The sequence below is a fragment of the Pinus tabuliformis genome, chromosome Q, assembly GCF_031772625.1.
Source record: "Pinus tabuliformis cultivar Carrire ecotype Pingquan chromosome Q, CPIR1, whole genome shotgun sequence".
NCBI lineage: Eukaryota > Viridiplantae > Streptophyta > Pinopsida > Pinales > Pinaceae > Pinus > Pinus tabuliformis.
In genome coordinates, this window is record NC_142296.1 from 428,471,816 (window position 1) to 428,491,256 (window position 19,441).

The following is a 19,441-nucleotide window of genomic DNA, read 5'->3' on the forward strand; positions in this document are numbered from 1 at the left end:
AAGAAACCCAGTTACAACAGCGATACCACAAAGCCTGCTTAGCTGAAGAAGAGTATTGGAGATTGAAATCCCGGAACCTCTGGCTTAAAGCAGGGGATAGGAACACTGCTTATTTTCACAAACAAGCCCAGGCAAGGAAATGTTTCAACACCATCTCAAAGATTAAAGAAGAGGGAGATATCCATAAGGATTTTGATCACATAAAGAGAGCAGCGTTTACCCATTTCCAGAACTACAAGGATCCAAGCCACTATCCTGATCTGTTAGAAAATATACCCTCTGTAATTTCTCAGCGAAGTAATGAATCTCTTGAGGCCAAAGTCACTAAAGATGAGGTGAAAAAGGCTCTCTTCGATATGGACCCGGATAAGGCCCCTGGGCCGGACGGTTTCTCTGCTAGATTCCTCCAAGCTTGCTGGCCGATTATTGAAAAAAATCTACTCAAAATGGTACAAAAATCCCAAAATATTCAGAAAATCGGAGGCAGTACTAATTCTGCGTTTTTAGCACTCATACCCAAGGAAAAAGGTGCCAATAACTTCAGCAGATTTCAGCCGATTTCTCTATGTAATACAGGGTACAAATTAATCACCAAAGTAATTGCAAACAGATTGAAGTTTATTCTCCCCAAAATAATTCCAGAGAATCAAGGAGGCTTCATCCATGGTAGGCAGATCGTGGACAACTTTTTACTGGTACAAGAGGCAATTCACTCAAGTCTCCTTCGAAAAGAGCAAGGTATGGTGATTAAACTTGATTTAGCAAATGCTTTTGATCGAGTAAATCATAGCTTTCTTTTAAATGTTATGTGTAAGTTTGGCTTTGGAGCAAATTTCATTAATTGGATCCGGGCATGCATCTCGGAGCCATGGATTGCTCCTCTTGTTAATGGAAGAGCCACAGACTTTTTTAAAGCCTCGAGAGGACTCAGGCAGGGGTGTCCTCTATCCCCCCTGCTCTTTGTCATCCAAGCCTCAGCCCTTAGCTTCCTGCTAGACAAAAAGTTGCATGAACAAGAAATCAATGGACTGTGTATTGCAAGAGGGACCAAAAATATTAACCATGCCTTGTTTGCGGATGACACTTTGCTGTTGGGTCCTGCCTCTATTCCCTCTGCCACAAAGTTCAAAGAGGTCCTGGATGAGTTTAGTGAAGCTTCAGGCAGTGTTGTTAACAAGAGCAAATGCCATATTTTCAGTTGGAATACTACGCCTAGACTGCTATCTGCCATCTCCAGATGTTTGGGCTTTGAAGCTTCCACCTCCTGGTCTTCTTTTAAATACCTGGGCCTCCCAATATCTCACAAGAGACCTACTAGCAAAGAATGGCTCCCACAGTTAGAAAAATTCAAGGCAAAGATCCAAGCCTGGGGATATTCCTGGCTGAATACTGTAGGCAAAACAGTCTTAATTAAATCTGTTCTCAACAGCTTGCCTCTATTTCAATTCGCTGGGCTCCTCGCTCCGGCATCCATTCTAAACAAAATGGAGGAATACATAAGGAGGTTCTTCTGGAAGGGAGGGAAACAAAATGAAAAAAAGATCCCTCTTATCAGCTGGGATATCATCTCCAAGCCGTTGTGGGAAGGTGGCCTAAACTTCAAAAATCTTCGTCAACAGAACGTGGCAATGGCTGCAAAAATCATTTGGAGGATCATTGCGCCCAATCCTGGCTGGGCCCAAAAGGTGCTCTGGAAAAAATATTTCAGAGGTCCAAGATCCAGATGCTTAGAAAATGTGATTCATCTGCCAAACTCGACATTCCTCAAAATTTATGACAGAGCTGCATCTCTCATCACCGCCCACTCTTACTGGATACCAGGCAACGGGAAAAAAATCAATATCTGGTCGGACAGAATCATGAACAAGGAGCCAATAGAAGTCAGAGCCTCCATTAATTCGCTGTGTTGCTGGATGGACAGAGAAGGACTGCAAACATTGTGGGATATCTCATGCTGGAACGATTCGATATGGGCAGGCTGGAAACGTTTAAAGGTGTCGGATAACCTGAACACTGAGTGGATCACACTGCTCGACTCCCTCCATGGATTGGCGCCCACGCATTCGAGGAAAAGAGATGAGATGGGCTGGGGGCCGAAAGCCAGAGGATACGCAGTCTCATTGGGGTATGCTAAATTGATCGAGAGACCATAAGTTCCTCCGGATCCAGCTCCTTGGTAAGGTGTCTAGCGTCTGTCCTCATGGCCCAAGGTTGATTTCTTTGCCTGGGTTTACTGCCACGGCAAAATCTTAACTTATGATAACTTGCAGAAGAAAGGATTTCACGGCCCATCCATATGTTCACTATGCAATGAAAACGCTGAGACAACAGTTCACCTAATTCTATAATGCAGCTTCTCCAGGCAGATCTGGTCCTTCTTTACTCATGATTTGGATCCTAACTTCACTATCCCTTGCTCCACTTCTGAACTTTTCTCTGAATGGACAAACAGATTTTCAGGTTCTCCTCCTAAAAATCTGATTATTAAAGCAGCATGGGTTGTTCTCCCAAAGATCATCTGTTGGCAGTTATGGATAGAGCGTAACAGAAGAATTTTTAGAAATACAAAACAGAGCCACAAAGTCTTAGAAGCCAAGATTAAATGTCACATAAAGGAGTGCTTGACTGATATAAAAGACGACTCCAACCTCAGTCAACAGGACATAGCATGGGGATCAACGCTAGAACTTCAATTTCATCCAGCAGTCAAAAAAGCCCCCACTATCAAAGAATGGCAAATAAGGAAACCTGAGAATGACTTTCAAGATTGGCTTAAATCGCAAGCAAGGCACTTCCTTTTCTTTGATGGAGCAGCAAAGGGAAATCTGGGCAAAGCTGGTGCAGGAGGTGTTGTTCTAAATCAAACTGGGGAAAAAATTCACTCCTACGCTTGGGGACTAGGTTACACTACCAGCATTCAAGCTGAGGCCTTGGCCCTCTTCCAAGGACTCAAGACCCTTAAAGATCTGGACATAAATGAAGCAATTGTTATAGGCGACTCTCAAGTCATTATAAACGCAATGGTTTCCAATACTCCAATATCGGACCTCAATCTAGCAAGGTTGATTACTAGGATCAAAGGTATGGAAAACAATTTTCAGAACTTGAAGTACTATCACGTGTTGAGAACTCATAACAAAAAGGCGGACATCGAAGCCAATAAAGCTGCCCTTCTCTCTACCGGGGTCAAGCTGAAAGAGGAAGAAGAATCATGGGAACCCATTCCATAAATAGATTGCTGCCATGTTCTACTGTCTATTATTATACAAATTTGTTTGTATCTTCAAGTGGGGGAAAATCTCTGAAATCAACTCAGTGGGTGTCTATCCAAGGAAGAAACATGTAAGCTTCAGCTGCATCCTTAGCAAAGAAATGTATCAAGACAAAGAAGCTCATAATGTAATCAAATTTTGGCATTCAGCCCAAGATTAATATAAAAGCTCCATAACCGTTTCTGTAAAAAAAAAAAAAAAAAAAAAATTGTGAAATTTAAATTAATTTTTTTTAATCGTGGATTATAGATTTTAGAGATTTATGATTATTATATGGTTGGAATATTTGTATAAATAAATATAGAAAGTATTATTATTGGTTTCAACAAACATAAAAAAATTAATAGTAAAATTGTTTATAAAAATTGAATTAATAATTTTATAGTACATAAATTTTAATCAATTAAATTAATTTTTTGGATTATTTTACACATTATTATATAGTTTGGGTAGGCTTAATGGTTAAGAGCATGTGTTTCTCTTAAAAAATCCTAAGTTCAAAACCAGAAACGTAAAGTATGTATGTTTTCATAGACTTAATGAATCCCTTGTCTCATAAACAAAAAAATCTTATATAAACAAAAAAATCTCATACACCAACTTGATATTTGACTTCATCGTAAACTTAAAATTAAATAAAATTATATAAAAAAATAAAATTTTATATTCTTCATTAAATCCATTACTTAACTACATTCCAAACATTCAATAAATAAATAAATAAACCTATCATTTTTCATTTTGCAAAAGTCAATATTTTTTCTTCATACCTCACAACTATAGCGCCACACACACACATACACACACACATATATATATAATATCTATTTTTAAGGTCCCAGCCAAGCCAGACACCAAATTGGTGTATGAGACCCCCTTGTTTGTGAGACAAGTACCCCTTTGGTTTTGAACTTGTGATTTCTTAGGAGGAAACACATGCTCTTAAATATATATACACTTTATTAGACTAAACTCCCATATATCAATCTTTTATATATATATATATATATATATTATTGGGGCTAAACTCGCATGAATCAACCTTAAAAAATAAGGAAATGGTTGTATGAAAAATTAAAAGTCTACTTTGTGATGACGTAGCAAAAAAAAGCACTTAATAAAATATGAATATATCTTTTAAACAATTAGGTATGCATATTAAGACTTTGAAAATATAACTTTTGCAAAGAATTTCAAGAAATAAATATTGATATTATATAAAGTAGGTGGATATAATATTGGTATTGTAATGAAGGTCGGGAAATCTACTTTATAAAATTTTAATATGTACTTACATTTTATAATTTCTTAGGATTAGGTTGAAAAATATTTTTTTACAAGAAGGCATTTTTACAATTCAATATAACATTACCATAGACTTTGGCATTTTTACAATTAAATATAATATTACCATAGACTTTTCAATATAGTATTTTTAAATAATTTATTCATTTAATCCATCTTTACGCAAAATATTTTTCAGACCAATAAAAGGGAATTCACGTGGGGCATTAATAAAATAGATTAGAATCTTATCTTTGATACTCGTAGCTTTCAATTGTTTGATTAACCAGATTCTAATTGTTTTATTAATAAAGATTCTATGAGTAATAATTATTAAAAAATTCAAATTGATAAGATTGTTTTTTTGGTTTTTTTTTTTATTATTTAAAATTATGAAGAATATTGTTATTGTTATTTATTAATTTGAATTTATTTTAAACTTTGATTGTGATTTATTAGGTATCGAGTATTCAAATTTTCAAATATATATTTTTTTATTATTATTTAAGTTGGGTTATATATTATTTTTTTATATTATAAAATTTTATTTAGTTAATAAATTTGGGTTAAAAATGAATTTAATTGTAGTTTAATTTTATATATATAAAAAATTAAGAATAGTTATTATATTAAAATATATTGAGTTAAAGTTTATTTTAGATATATGATTTATATGGGCAAGTTGAAAATAGTAGACATGGTCAAAATGAAGTATGTATCAACCACCATCTATAGAATTTTGACTTTGAAGTTTTTGAACAAAATGTTACAATATTTATTGTACATTAGACAATACTGACCTAACAAAAAACAAAATTTACAAAGCACCAAAAGGTTACATTAAACCATGAGGAGTTATTCCTCCACTTTGATTTCTATGTCTCCTTATTAACCATTAAGGAAGGGGGACATATCCATTTTGCCCCCGCCACCAAAGTTCACATTGATTTAGTCTTAACCCCAGCTTTGCCATGTGATCAACGTTGGAGTTGTTTGATCTAAGAACATGGAGACGTTTATTCTTGGGGATAGATTAATTTTACTTACCTTTGTCTATTAGAGGAGAGACATTGAATATAAATGGTGAATTATATTCAAGGAATCACCACAAACAATCACCTCTTGAATTCTCGGATTCACAATTTACCTCAAACTATAATATAAGGCATATGTCACCTAAACCCCAAGCATACCTATGTTCTTCTTCATTCCGAGGGCAAAAAATTACACCCCCCCCTTGCCCCATGGAGCGGACTTGTAATTTTTTTTTTGAAATTTTTAATGATAGTATATTTGTTCATTCATGACAATTTCTCTCCATTACTAAATAATTGTAGAACATCTTACTACTCACAAATACACAAAATAATATATATTTTTTTGCTACGTAATGTGAGTCCTAAGATGACTAGCACGCCTAACCTGTGGCTTGAGTAGTTGTGACCTAGGGGAATCTAAACCATCAAAATCACCCGAGGATCACACCCAACCTAAGCCACACTAGCCCTTAGCATGGCTATATTTTTGCCCACAAGTTTCTAACCAACAACCTTTTCACCACATAATGTCTTAACAAAAACCATGCCATCGTAATATTTATAAACCACGCTTAAAAAAATATAGTTTATATAAGCATTATAATCTCGTAACATACAATTGATTTCAAAAATTGGTGTCACTACTATAATTTCTAAAAAATAAAATACAAAATTTTGTACTCATATTTATTTTACATTTTCATAAATATTGAGTAAACTTCCTAAAAACCTAAATCATAAATATTATTAAAAATAGACTATTCACCATTTTATTCACCATTTTTCTAATACTCTTCTATGAAAATAGATAAAAAATACACCATATATATCTTTTATAAATATACACCTAGCAAAAAAGTGCTTAATGTTCTATATGTTTATATGTTTATATATATATATATTAATATTATTCAAATTAAAACATTTAAAATCAATGATATATATCTCAATATATATATTAATATTATTCAAATTAAAACATTTAAAATCAATGATATATATATCTCAATATATAAATTATTAAGTGCTTTGTGGGCGGTGCATATTGTTTAGTCAAATTCGAATTTAAGTACTTATTAATTATGAAAAATTACATCACCTTAATATATTTCTCATCAATGTTGACTTTTTAATAAGTATAAATATCTAATCTAAACAGTAAAAACTAAGTAAAAATTTTCAAAATCACTTAAGTTGAAAAAACGATAATTAATATAATTTATTTTTAATATATTTCCATTTTATAATATATAACACAAGTTTACACAAAATCATAACAGAATTATTGTTTAAAATATTTTATTTAGTATTTTAATGATTTACCTAATAATTTAATTTTATGATTTTTTTTTAAATAATAAATGAAGTATTAACTTGTAACTTATTAAATTTTAGTAGGGCAGCAAGACCAGGAGGAGTGATTTCTACTAGTTCCGAAAAATAATTGGAATTGTAACAAACAACCAGCACTTTAGAAATGTTTGGATATAACATTGAACAAAAAAATTAAAAATTTAATAGCTCTCAAAGACTCAATGGTTGTTATTAAGCAAATCTCCAAAGCAATATTCAGAAGCCTCCCAAACCTTCCTTCTATAGTTCAAAGGATTGCCCTCCATTGTTCAAAGTTTGAAAAGATCTTTCAGCATATTCTTAGAAGTCTAAAAGAGCAGGTGGATAAATTAGCCAAGCTAGGCTCCCAACTTGAGCAAGGTCAGATAAAATTCCAAGATGGATCAAGGTCCTAGTCTCCGATTAATGTGGAAACTTAGGAGGTCGCATCATGTGAAGAACACGGACATCAAATCCAAGAGAACAAATGAATGTTGCCAGGTGGAATTCCACCCCCTTGGGAAATCCCTCAGGAGGACATGATGATGCAACTTGTGCACGAAGGAGGCAACACCTAGAGTAATTGGCATGAAGAATAGTGTACTATTTATGTATTATAGTCCCTGCACTTGATGTCAAGGATATGCCAGAACCTCTTGAAGGCCCAGAAATTTAATGTGTCTAATCATTTCCTCTGCACAAGGGCATTAAGCATGGCAGAAGAATATATGTCGAGACCACGACAATGGTTCAAATTAATGTGTTTACTTGGAGAAAACCACCATCTACGAGCATATGCAATGTTAAACAATCTAAGCAGAGGTGAATTTGCTACAATTGCATTTCCTCAACTTTATTTTGTTTCTCTATGGAATTGGGTCACAATCATGGAGAGCTACGATGTCATTGGGAAATTGTCTCATTGGAGAAAATTCGCAAAGACTTTGTTCAAAATCCTAATGGGTATGTATGATTTGGTCATCAAAAGATTAGAATCCATAGAAAAGCAAAATGATGGGGCCAGCCCACGTGGTCCCGCCGTCCCAATGCCGATGTGTTATGTACTTACAATCTGAACAACAATGTAATTGATTTGGAAATAAATGTTATTTGATTTTTAATCTGCTTGGGTTACGGCATGGGTACCTTGATGGTCTGCCTGGTGGACAACTGTCCCTCCTCGGGATTTTGCAAAACCCGCCTTGGTTTGGGGTTTTACACCGTTCGCGCTCCTTTGGTGTTCATTGTTACTCCGGTCTTTGGCTCTGCGAGCTCCTGGCGATTCTTTGTAACTTCTGTAATTTCTGTGGTGAATGTGTGAGCTCTGCCTGCCTGGTCGACGGTGTGGTGTGCGTTTGGTTGCGGTCGTGGTCTCAGTCGTTCTAAGTCTCGGCCTGTATGCTATTGTTTGATTGGCGAAGCCCTGGTAAGGTTTGCATTACGGGTTTTGTTTGCATGTGTTTTCGCTGTCACTGTGGTGTATATTCGGCTTTAATGTTTGCCTCTGTGTGTTCTGGTCAATGTCTGCCCGTATCTCACAAGGGTTTACAGCTAGTCGAGAGCTGTAAGGTTCATGGGGACATTTGCTTCAGCTCTGGTTCGTTGGCTTCCAAATTCGACAGGTCGTGTGGCATGCTCTGCTCGTCCCTCCGTCAACTTAACCTGGTAAGCTTCCGTTCCATGCTGGACTTTACTTTAGCTGTTTGTTTTGAGACTAATGGCCTGGCTCCTCTGTGAGCAGGGGTTCGTCCGGGTGAGAAATTACAGTTATGGCTCGCCTATCAGGTAATGACCCTTGTTTATCTTTCTCAATAGCTTCTTTCCAGTTCTCTGTTCTTGTTTTTGCTGTGGTTGGAACCTAACCCTTCCTCTGTTTGCCTTTATGCAGGTGGAGCCGTTCGTTGGTCTGAATGCTTGGACTTCCGCTGCCCCGAACAGTATACGGGTAGAATCGTTCTGTTGTTCTAACTGTGCTTGGTTGGGTTTGTCGTCTTGTATGGTCTGCTTGGTTTTCGTTGGCCTTGTGCCGCTGTCTGTCGTTGGTTCCTTAGTTGCTAAGCTTAGTGGTAGCTTCAGGAGATGGGTTCGAACTCTTTACTGATGGCTTTTGTTTATAATCGTGTCAGTTCCCACGTCTGCGAACTGGGTTGGTCTTGTAATTATTTTGAACAGAGAATGTGAATGCTGATACAGACTTTTAATGACTATGTTATATCCTGTGAATTTATATGGAAATAAATCTGGAACCGCTCTTATGGTTTTGTTTGCATACCTGTTAAATGTGTATACGCCTGAACGCTATGACTGCGTGGCCTGTGCTGGTCGTTGTGGCTCTTCGTTTGATTAATTGTCTTTTCGTTCTGGTTCGGAATCTGTAGTGAAACTTTTAACAATGTTTTTGTACCATAAAAAGAACGCACAGCATTGAATTGTACAGTATTTGAGGACGCTCGTAGGAATTGTATGTGCACTGAAAAATAATGAATATATTCCTTTCTGTTAATTACTTTTTCACAGTCGAACCCGTATTGGGCTTGTTTTCCTCCTTTTGTATCACTGTTCTTGAACAGTTGGATAACTGTTGTTAGTTGTTTTGTTGTCAGTTACAATAGTTATTTCGTATTTGAAACTTATTCATAACTAGCATGTTTTCCTTTGCTTGTATTTACAACAGTAATATAACTGTTCGGAAACGAATGATTCTAACTAATTACTACTGTTCCTAATTAGAACTCATTACATTATTCTAGGCATTTTAAACAGAAAAGTAAAATAAAAACAACAAATAAAAATAAAGACAGACACGCTGTCCGTCCAGTGAGCCGTGTTCTCTGTCCTTCTCAGAAACCATGTCAACCTTCTTTCCGTCTTCGCCCTGTTAACCAGATGCTCCTGCATCACAAAAATATGAGTGGTCTAAGTTGATGGACCATAAAATAGAATGGCTTCAAGATCGTATGGAGAGAAGGATCATCGATTTGGAGACAAAGATTCTTCTATTGAAAACAAGGTCTTGTGAATTTGAATGGAGTGTTGGGAATGTCGACGAGCAGGACTTTCCCATTTTGGCTTTGAATCAGCAGGAAGTTGGAGTCAACAGAGCATCGCCATGAGCTAGAAAAAACCGCGCAAACCAGAATCTGCAGGAAGTTGGAGTCAACAGAGCATCGCCATGAGCTCGACAAAACCGCGCAAACCAAAATCTGCAGGAAGTTGGAGTCAACAAAGCATCGCCATGATCTAGAAATTATATGGAAGTAGGCCCCTTTGGAGAATCTTAGTTAAATTATGAATTATGTTTTGTAAATTTGAATTTTTTTTTTTGGAGAAGTTTTGTAAAATCTATGGGAGATATCAATGTAATATGGTAATGCAAAAGGCTCAAAGAGGTAAGAAAATTTTGTTATGGTTGTAGTGGAACTTTGAAGCAACCGAAATTATAAAGGTATGTAAATAGTTTTGGTCATGAAACCTAATTTTTTTAATAGTAAATATAGTTGTTAGTTTATTTTAATTAAATATATTTTTATGTGATAATAAGTTTTAAGTCATTATATCAAAGCTAACATGTTATTTATGGGATTATGAATTTAGTTGTGGAGGTTCTCAACATCCTTTCTAACTACACAAGATAAACCCAATATATATAAAATTCCAAGTAAATATTAAATTGTAGTTAAATTTAACATATATTTTTACTCAATATATCTAATCTATTGTGTAATTGATTTATAATTAAATTTTGCATATATTTAATCAAAACGCTTATTTTGTCAGTCATGGAATTGTTTTTATGATTATAGAATATTATCTCCTCTTCTATTCTCTTATTTTTAAATATTTTATTTATAAAAATAAGATAGTTAAAAGAAAATTGAATAATTAGAATTTTATCTTAAATCATAAACAATATAACATTTTTTTCCAAATATCCCCCATTCAGGTACGAGTAGACAATTAGGCACTGCCAGGTTCCGTGTCATGGACAGAGTTTCAATAAGAAAGGATGGTGGGCGATCATTTTATGGCCCTCACACACTTCCCTTCAACCGCAAGGTGGCAACACACATGCAAGATATTAATGGTGACCAAAGAAGACGACGAGACATCTACTTGCTAGGGTTTTGTGCTATGAGATCAAAACGATTTGGAGGTATTGTTATTGGAATGGTTACAAATTTGTTGGAAAGCTTTGGGTCGCACACAAAGGTTCTTCACGAGGTCTACCATCCTGGTGCAAACGGTCTCACCCTCTTCCCTGTGGACAACAATAGTGGGTATGTTCACTCAATGTGTTTCTCTTATGCCCTTATCCCTATGATTCAATTCTATTTGATATTTTGCTGGAGAAGAGTCTCTGAGACGATGTATTCGGTTAGAAGGGCAATCTTCTGTGAAATTTGGGAGGAAAGAGTTATTTTTTTTCTGATGGGTTGTCTGAATATAGTAGAATTGTCTCTGTCTGTTATGGAATTTTACTTTCTCGGATGGGCATGTATTTGGGGTTTGAGCACTGGAATTCAATCTGCATTTCCTGCATGGATGATTTTGTCTATTATCTTGTTTTTTCGATGTACCTGTTGGCCTTTAAGAGAAGGGGTCTCCTGTGCAAGGATATACCCGAATAGAATTTGTGTTGTCTCAAGAAGGCTCAGGGAGCCCTTGGTTGATGTGTTCGGCCTATCTCAGCATACCCATCTCATAATCGCAGGAAACAATTTGGTTTATTGCCTTAACGCTCACAGTTATATGGAATTCTATTGTGGCATACCTACAAGTTTAAATTCTTAGTGTACGCGTTAGGACCTTAAGTTAGTCAGACGCCTTGAGTTAGAGGTCTTGTCTTTCCATTTCAGGGCACCATATCACATTCGCGATCGGCAGAATTGCAGCATGGTGCGTCCTTCCTTTAGTAGAGACACCTCGACAAGGGGAGGTCGAGGGAGGAACAAAAGTGTTGGCCAGCAATGGGGAGGCATATAACCCCAACCAAGTCTATCTCGGCGTCGGGGTCGTAAATCTACTTTTGGCCTTATTTAGGAATCTGTTCAGGCATATTAAACTGGCACATAACCTTAGATCCGCTAGTTAATCTTTATTTTGGAAGCGAATTTAAACCAACAGGCAGCTTGCATGGATGTGGATGTGTAGGAATGGCGAGACCTGGTGTCGGAGCCTGGACACTCCAAAGGTTGGTCCTCTCAATACAAACAAATTGTCTATCTTTATTGGTTGATGAAGAATATTGTGGCTAGAGAGCCTTGGCGACTCCTTCAGTTAGCCTTTCTAATACTAATCCCGAACTTTGGGAAATTCATAAGGAATTTTAGCTTATACAATTCTAGATTCATCAACAGAATTCCCACCTCAGTCGCATAGAGAAGCATATTCCATGTCTCCCTCACACGGAATTACCCAGTCCCAGTGCACTCTAATGATGATTAGTAGCATGATTTGCATAATTTGGCTTTTTATTTTTGCTTTGTATAGATGAAGACTTTGCAGACTTTGATATTATGTCTTAGTTATCTAGATACTAAGAGAATTAAGGATAATTAGACATATATAGCTATGATAGACAATCTCAAACTCTTTTGTTTTTGGATGGCTTATAATGTGGTAAGGTGGCCAACAAACCTAGTTTCCCAATGGGCAGGTTGAGGCCACCTAACCATCTGAATATGGATGTAACCTACCTATTTTTGATGAAAATGAATGAAAAAGGTCCTACCAAGCTTACAATTAAAATAAATAAATAAGTAAATAATAATAATAATAAAAATAAAAATAAAAAATTGAAGTATATATATTTATTATTTTATATCAAATAATAAATAAATAAAAATTGAATATTTGTATTAAACAAATCTACATGAAGGGATCACATGGAATATTTGTACCAAACAAATCCACCTATGGGGATCACATGGAATATTTGTACCAAACAAATCCACCTGAAAGGGTCACATGGAATATTTGTACCAAACAACTCCACCTAAAGGTTTAATATTATTTTCTTGTTATCTACTCATTTTTTATTTATTTCTTTATTTATTTTTTTATTAATTATTTAATTAATTTTTTTTTTGAAGTTAACTTAATTTAATTTCTCGTTCTAATATATTTATTAATACTAACTAACTTTTATCGTAACAACCCTTTAATATATATTTATATTTATATATACATTTAATCTAGACATATACTATAAGATAGGTCCTTTATATAACTACTTTCCATTTGATTATAATTTTTATTTATTAAATAATACTTATTAACTAACTATTAAAACCAATTAAAATTATTTTATATATATTTATATATTTTTATAAATTTTAAGGGATTGGTTACCTAATATAACTAATTTCCTTGACCATGGTCCTAAAGTCAAAATTAGCCGTTGGTCAAGTTAACCGTTGGAGGCTCTGCTCAGACTATTTAACATGCTAAGCTAGATCTGTTTCTTCAACTTGTCCTGACGATGAACCACACTGGTTGGTTCGAAACGTGTCGACAAATGTTTTCTTCATGTGATTTTCGCCGAAACTCTTTTTATAATTGATATGGATCACAGAAGCCTCAATTCAAGAATCACTTCATACTGACACAATCACAAATGGAATATTTGTACCAAACAAATCCACCTAAAGGAATTCACTTCATACTGACTCAATCACAAAGCCTAACTCCGAAAATGTTGAGAGAATTGAACCCATAACCTCTCAATAGCAAAGATGCTTTAACAACGATGACCTAACCAACTTTATTAATCTTTAAAACCAAAAATAATAAAACTTATTAACTTAAGATATATCTAGTATTTATTTTATAATGTATAAAATATATGTATAGATTAAAAAATAATCTAATTAATATAAAAACAATGTCACATAAGAAAATATATCCATATATATATTGCATTCACAAACTAGCCATGTATTCATATTTAAAACTTTTTAATTAATTTTTTTGTTATTTGGAACTGGCAATTTTCTAATAAGTTTTTTCTTTACCAAGCAAGCAATTTTTCAATTACAAGATTAGAAAACTAAAAAAATAAAATTCCATTATATATATATATATTGAAAGAATGGAGTTTTTTATTTATATTCTTCAACACGCTATCGTTCTATCTCTTACTAATTTTCGTGCACAGTAAGGGGTCTTTCGAGGAGTTACAAGAAGGCTCTTGAATGCCAATGTCCATTTCTTTCCCCATATATATATATGTGGAGATTTTTTGATACCTTTTAAATTTTTTCTCAAAAATTTATTTTATTATTTCTATCAAAACTCTTCATTGTCTGTCAAGGTGTCAATTTGTTTTGGATGGCCAAACTCACTCGAATTCAACCAGCTAACAGTAGGAGTGCTTGAATCGTGTCTTTGATGGTGGAAATGGATTCAGCACCATCAAAACCCTTAGGTGCCCAAAATTTTGAAGCTTGACAACTGTAACCCAATTTTCCAAAAAATTCTGCCAGATTTTATCAAAATTGTGACAAAGTTTCCAAAAAAAAATTGAAATTTAACAATAACACATTAAATTGGGGTTTCTTTTCCTTTTCTTTGCAATTTTGACATCGTTATGAATTTCTTGCAATATGTGTTTCCTTCTTCTAGGGGGTTGTCGTGATCTTGATTAATTCAGTCTTTCCAAGATCTATGGGATTTTTGTGATCTATTTCTCTACATAATCTATAACAAAAAGTAATGTTCTTGTAGTTAAGATCTTGATATTCCATGATATTGCCTCCCATTCTAGGATTATCATATCTCAATGTCCCTATATCAACTCTATCTCTACACCGACTCTTGCAAAATAAAGTAAGTCGTCATCCTCTTTATTGTCATCTATCTAGGAAATTGTGTATTATTTTCAATATATCCTCACAAAAATACATAAGCAATTTTGGGAGCTTCATCCATAAAGTGTTTGAGGAGATTTTTCATGGTTTTTGAATTAAAATCTTGGGTCTATGGAGTTAGAAGGAAGGAGTTTAGTATATTAGAAATTTATAGAGTTAGGAGGAAGGAGTTTAATCTATTAGAAGCCTATATAGTTAGGAGAGAGTTTAATCTATTAGAAGCCTATAGAGTTAAAAGGAAGGAGTTCAATCTATTAGAAGCTTATCCAACTAGAGCTTATTTTCCTCTCTTGTAATTTGGACCTTGTTTCGTCTTTGATCTTCATAGTCTTTCCTTCTCCAAATTATTTTGATTTTTGATTAATTGTTTTTTAAATGGTATGAAACATACTATTATATATGATGATGATGATGATGGTTAACATCCACTGAGACCAAACTTTGGTCTATCAGACCTAAAGAAACGAATTATTTAGTTTGATTTAAGATTTTATTCCTATGCTCAAAAAGCTTGGAGAGAAGCCTCCCGAGCTCACTGTAATTTTGACAACGTAAAAGGCTAGGAAGGTCAGTATTGCAACAAAGATTTTGAAACTAAGATCTGATGTGGTTGTACGCGAGGCACTCTAAGAGGAAGTGAATTTCATCCTTGATGTTCGTATTCTCACAGAGATGGTAGAACCTTTCCATCCATGGTGTTTTAGGAACTGCCCAACAACCTGTTTCACTATGGAGCTCATGAGAGTTCATTCTAATCTTGGCTATATTAATTTTCTTCTTTGAGCTAGTTAAAACAGAGAGATACTTTTGATCTTCTAGGGTGGGGTTGATGACCTCCTTATAATATCTTAATTTTCTTTTCGCTGCTAAATCTTTCTCACACCATATTTTTTCTTTGAACTTAAAAGTAACAATATTTTTAATGTTATTAATGTTTTGCAATGCAACATTCTCGTCGATCTCCCAATGGTTTAACCAGGCCTTGGTGTCTTTATACCAACCTCGTTTGAGCCTTAGGTGGTTTTGGCTGGAATTTAAAGCTAGCTTAGGAAGTCTATGGTCTCCTATGTTATTGAGTTTGTGCTTGTACAACAAAAGCCTAGTCATAGCTAGGCTCTCGATAGGGGAAAGACCCACTTCTATAAGGAGAATAAGATAGGGTGTGTTGCTTTTAATTTTGAGGTTATATGTTATAAAACGCTTCTAGATTTGCTCAATCTTTCTCCAGGATTCTCTAGAGATGCTACAACCCCAAACCTCACATCCATATAAGATAACCAAAGTGACTAAAGTTTCAAAGAGGAACTTCTTTCTATCCCACATTACGAGGTTTGTCGTTTTACAATTATTTTCAAAACCAAAATAAGCTTTCCATCCCCCATTAATCCTTTTCTCAATGCTATAATTCCAGTTGAGCTTGTGATGAATATAGATTCCTAGGTACTTGTAGGAAGACACTTCCTCCAAGCTACTATTGTTAAGAAGAGCAACAACACTTCACCAAGAGGAAAGGCTTGGAAAATATCACTACATAAAAATTTCTTAAGTGAATTAAAAGGGAAATACATCAAAAGTAAATGCGCCCATTTTGTCGCAGCCTTCCCTCCTGGTGAAGTGTCATGCAAGAAGAGCCACGTAGGAGACCAGCGTGAATACCAAGTGTGTTATTTGGAAATTTGGTGGGCAGCAAAGAAGATTAGTAACTTTAACTGATGTTGTGGGAGATAGATGGCTTAAAGCTATTTTCAATGAAAACATAAGTGAAAGAAAGAAAATATAAATGACACAAAACAACAAATGGATGCAAAAAATAGATATCTACCTCAATGTTTGTCCCTCAAATAGCAAAGAGTTCAAAAATTTTGTTATAGAGAAGTTCAGTAAGCATATATGAGGAAAAGAGTTGGGCAGAAAGAAGAAGTACTATGTTGAGGAATTCAACCCCACTTGTGATCTCCAACAACAAGAGTACATTGGATCTAGCATTTTGTGGAGAGCAAAGATTCTTATTGCTCAATTAAGAACTAGCTCGCATCAACTTTGGTGTGAAATGGGAAGGTGGAAAAGTGCTAAAGAAGCTTGGGAAGAACTGGTGTGTACTTTTTGCACTTATGGGGTAGTGGAATCAGAAGAACATTTCATTTTGGAATGTGATACTTGCAAAGACATCAGGACAGTTATGGCAATATGTTAGCATTAGTCTCTTGGTATTGTCTTTTCTGCGATCCCTTAACATTGTCTTTTCAGCTAAAAAACTGTTAGAAAATTAGACTAACTCATCATAGTTGAAATAAGAAAAAGACTGAATTACAAAAAAAGAGCAAAAAAACAAAGAGGCCAAGTTACTTCTATTTTGAATTCCGAATCATTTTGAAATTTAATGGAACTTTGTGATTTGGATCTATTTAAAATTGTGAAAAATTCAAGACCCTGTACATGAAAATTTATTAGAAAGCTGTCGGTTTTTGTAAAATTTAAAGAAAAGTCAATTTGTTGTACCTATTAATTTAATCCATTAATTTTGAGTTACAAACTGGGTAGCTAACACATATATCGGGTTGAATTTATCCGCACCTACTTCAGTAATTCATGGGCAATCAATGTCGGACTTTTATCTTGATCTGCAGTCGTCTGTGACAGTCAAATGACCTGAACTCTATTCAGGGTTTCCCTGGCGTGTCAGTTGGAAATGCATTCAAGTCATCTGCAATGTGCTTATTTTGAACGACGTTACAGAGAACTGGAATCACGAAACTCAAATAGTAGAGAGTAATAGTTACAAGTTTTCCCTTGGCTGCCCCTGTCTGAAGTTAGTTTAACCCAATTCACAGAATACATGGAATCTGAAGTTTTCTTGAAATTATCATAGCTGCTAGAGGCCTAGAAGTTGCAGAAATGATTTCTGGTGACAAAAGGCATTGTAAGGATGTTAGCTATGAAGTCTATGAGGGAAGTAATTCTCTGTTATCATCATCTTCGTCATCTTCAAATGAAGAGTTTGGGAATGTGGTTATGCTTATGAATATGGCTTATAATGGTGAGAAGGTCACGCAGAAAACCATTTGCCAGGATGGTTCTCTCGCTCATCTCTTGGGTTTGCTCTTCAACAGAACATCTGGGCATGGTTTGAACCGACAGGTCTCCCTCCAGGTATCAATGTTCATGTGTAGAATCGTGGAGAATCTACAATTGATCATTGAATCTGTTGATAATCTATGTATCCTCTGGTGTCAAAAAGTGGTTACCTGAAACGGAGCTTATCCGATACATCGGAGATCACTCTGACATTAGAAAGTGAAACCATTGAGCTTGTGGCAAACTTTTGTTATGGGTCAGCATCTATATGGATCCCTTCAATGTTACAGCCTTGAGATGTGCAACAGAGTTTTTAGAAATGACTGAAGAGTATGGCAGAGGAAACCTTTGCGAAAGAACTGATCTTTATCTTACTCAGGTTGTTCTGCAAAGTTGGGAAGATACCTTAGCTGTTCTTCAGAAATGCTTAGGTTTGCTTCCCTTGGCATATGAAGCTCAAATTGTCAGTAGATGTGTTGAATCTCTAGCCCACATGGCTTGCATGGAAGTTCTTGATCCTAAACAGAGAAAAGTAATGTCAGCACATTCCCATGTTTAAAGTGATATCAGTGGCAGTTTAAGGCAAACAACAAACAGAGAATGGTGGATAAAGGATCTTCTTGCACTGCCTTCGGAACTTTTTGAGAGGATTGTTATTTCTGTCAGGGAATGGAAGAAATGATTACTGGGGAAGTAATAGTTCAATATGGTATAAAATAGATTTTTTTTAAGAAAAGACAGCAAATTGCAGATGATAACATCCCGATTTTATCTTGAAACCAGGATTATTTTATTTTGAAATCAGGATTTTTTTTTGGCGCAGCTGATTTTTTAAAATATTTCTATGGTATCTCAATTTTGCCATGTTTAATTATTTTTTTACCGATATTTTGCTGATTTTTAAATTTTTGGTTTTCCGAACCTTACGATTTTATCCCGATGGCGATATTCACAACATTACTATAAATAGAACACCATAGAAAGATAAAAGCCTTAAAAAGTTATTAGGATGTGTTATTAGACTGCTTCCTGTGCAAACATCTTCTATACCTCTTGATTTTCGGTTCTCTTTGCTTCACAAATCTTTAGGCTGCAACCTTAGCAGCGAATACAAAACTCTATTGGAAGCTAAACCACACGACATAGAAAAGCGTGGAAGCTAAACCACGACATAGAGAAGCGTGGTGGCGAGGATGGTCACGATCTGCAGCGACTGAATAACTCTAGCCATCAAAAACAGAATGTCAACTAATGTCTGGATGACGCTAGGATAACAGAGTCGCAAATAATTAGGTGACAGAGCCACCACGTGTCACATATTTAGTGGACCGAGAAGGACAAAAATGCAGTTCAGCTATTAGCTGTGGTGAACAGTGTCGGCTCACCCAAGCCCGCAGACAAAACCCTTTTGGCCTAATTAAGTATATAAATAAATAAATAAATAAATAAATATATATATATATATAATTTATCTGGATTGCAGATTTTTAGAGTGTCTCAGAATTAGCTGGACAACAATGACCTTGCTGCTGTATATCAAATTCCTAGATATTTCAAAGATGCCTATAATCTA

At 35.0% G+C, this 19,441-nt stretch overlaps 1 pseudogene; it reads left to right on the forward strand.

The window, feature by feature from the left end:
- The first annotated feature begins 17,688 nt into the window (after positions 1-17,688).
- LOC149220045 (BTB/POZ domain-containing protein At5g48130-like) lies at positions 17,689-19,031 on the forward strand (annotated as a pseudogene).
- Positions 19,032-19,441: the final 410 nt, after the last annotated feature.